The following is a 2,457-nucleotide window of genomic DNA, read 5'->3' as shown; positions in this document are numbered from 1 at the left end:
GGGTTGTCTGACGTTGCCAATCGACCTGGGCGGCGGCGCGACGACCCCTTCCCCCCAGCCCCCCCCCCTCAGCCCCCCCCCCAATCCCGCATCATCGCCTTCCCCCATCGTCCGCAGTGGTCACGTCCTCATCCCCGTTGCCGTCCCCGTCCCCGTCCCGTCCCTTCCCCGTCCCTTCTCCTCCATCGGGCCTGCTAAGGCCATCCTCGACATGACCTGGTCCCAGAGCGGCGCTCGACTGCCACACCGGGGCCGGCGGGCCGAGCTGCGCTCCCCGAGCCGGGCCTGGGCTGACGGTGGCTCCGCTCGCCCCTACAGACCCGGTTCACCATCGCCGGACGCCGTCGTGAGCGCTCGTCTGACCGGCGCCTCCCGTGTGTTCCAGAGAAGGCGGAGTAGGAGCGGCGGCGGCGGCGGCGGCGTCAGTGCCAGGTCGTGGCGGCTGTGGCGCCATGACGACCGGCAGCCACGCCGCCGGCAGACGAGGCTGGCGTACGGAGTTTTCGGAGCGTGAATACAGGATGGTGCGGGAGTGATACCGGGATGTTTGTGCGGCGCGTGTCCGCAGGGTGTCCTGAGCGGCGCACATGATTGGGTGCGGGCGAGACCTGTCGAAGCGTGGCACAGCTGAGTGGGCGCTGGGCTCACCCGCGTGGAGGGGTAGCGACGTGCGCATGTTGTGGAAACTGGTAATGCAGTTTTGGCACTCAAACTGCGATTGCGGTCTTGTCTTAAGGTTTACTTGCTGTTCTTTAACCAACCATTTAGTTTGCACTTACCGTCAAGGTAGATCTACCGGCGAGTGTGAAGGCAGGTTGAGTTACTGGGGTTTGGGTTCCAATTTTACGTTATGTCAGCCTCTTGTAAAGCCTTTTCTGTTATGGGAACATCCCGAAAGTAACCTGATCGAACCAACCGTTCGTGGGTTTTCTGTCTCCTCTTAGAGTTTTACGGCAATGGCTGATGAATTGTGAAGACCACATGTACGTTTGGACTGGCGTCACCGAGGCCTCCGAATTGCCAACGCTTATCTAATGCCGCCCATTTTACCTAAGTTCTTCAGTGCATTTGCGAGTAGCATTATTCACATACATTAGGTTGTAAAGAAGCGGAAGTGAATTCAAAATTGCCTGCGATGATCCTGCTCGATTTTTCAGGTTGTTCTGGTAGTAAATTTTGAAACGAGAAAAGAACACGGATACTGTCCTGAATTCCTGATGCGGTTCCAGAGCGCCAAAACGTAATGCTTACCACGAAATGTCTGCAGCCGGGCTGGCAGCCAGCGTCACACCGCAAATACGCGTGCGTGACAGGGCTCCAGTGTGTGGTGAGGCACGTTATTGGTGCGGTTCGCCTCGGTTCACGCTGGCGCGGGTTCCCGATGAAGAGGTTCGCAGGTAGCACCTGCTGTAGACCGGGTTTAAGTGACTCAGAACACACATGTTAAGCAGCGGATCACGGCTGTTTGGATTTAGTCTCAGACTTGACGCATCGATTTAGTCAGACTCTGTCGGTCTTAAATTTTATTCTTCGACTGCAATTCGACTATGGCCCGGTTTACGAAGCGTGGCAACTCCGGGCATCTCCACTCGCGTCGACCGCCTTGACGAACGTCTCCCTTAAAATGTAATCAAAAACGTAATCGAACGGCGCCATATGACCAGGGTCCTCGGCGCGTCCTAAATAAATCCCAAATTATCGTCATTATCATCGAAAACGTAAGCAAAAAGGAGACCCGTGCTCGCCGGGCTCGTCACGGATACACAACCAATCAGACCGAGCCACGCTTCGTGAAGACCCAATCAAAACCTGACACGACAGTCAACGCGCACTGAAAAGCGCCTGAATAAGGGGGATGATGAGGTCTTTTCGGGCGGCAATCGGTACCGCTTAAGCATGCTTGTCACAGAGATTTTCATCCAAAACGTACCAGACGACTAGGCGGGGCTCTGATCGGGCGGCAGCCGGCGTGACTGTAAGCCTGACTGGGCAGCCACGGTCCGGAAGGGTCGGTCGGCAGCGTTCTGGCCGCCCCCGCAGCCGGCGTGACTGTAAGCCTGACTGGGCAGCCACGGTCCGGAAGGGTCGGTCTGCAGCGTTCTGGCCGCCCCCGCAGCCGGCGTGACTGTAAGCCTGACTGGGCAGACACGGTCCGGAAGGGTCGGTCGGCAGCGTTGTCGCCGCCCCCGCTGGGCCACCGGTGTGTGCGATCGTACAAGTCGCAATAGTGTTCTCTCAAATGTAGTATTCTATTAGTGAACTTTGGGGGCACGTGCCCCCCCCCCCTTGTCAACCTTACTGAAAGTATGAATATGCGCGAGAATAAACCTCGGCACTAGAAAATTAGGTAAGCATGTAAAATGGCATCTAGATCGAGAAAACAAGGTGTACCATGCGGCAAATTTGTCGCGCCTGTAGCACATCTATCATGAATCTTTGCTTTCGTCCCAGATCCTT

Source organism: Pollicipes pollicipes, unplaced genomic scaffold, assembly GCF_011947565.3.
Source record: "Pollicipes pollicipes isolate AB1234 unplaced genomic scaffold, Ppol_2.1 Scaffold_3087;HRSCAF=3621_pilon_pilon_pilon, whole genome shotgun sequence".
NCBI lineage: Eukaryota > Metazoa > Arthropoda > Thecostraca > Pollicipedomorpha > Pollicipedidae > Pollicipes > Pollicipes pollicipes.
This window is presented reverse-complemented; position numbering follows the sequence as displayed.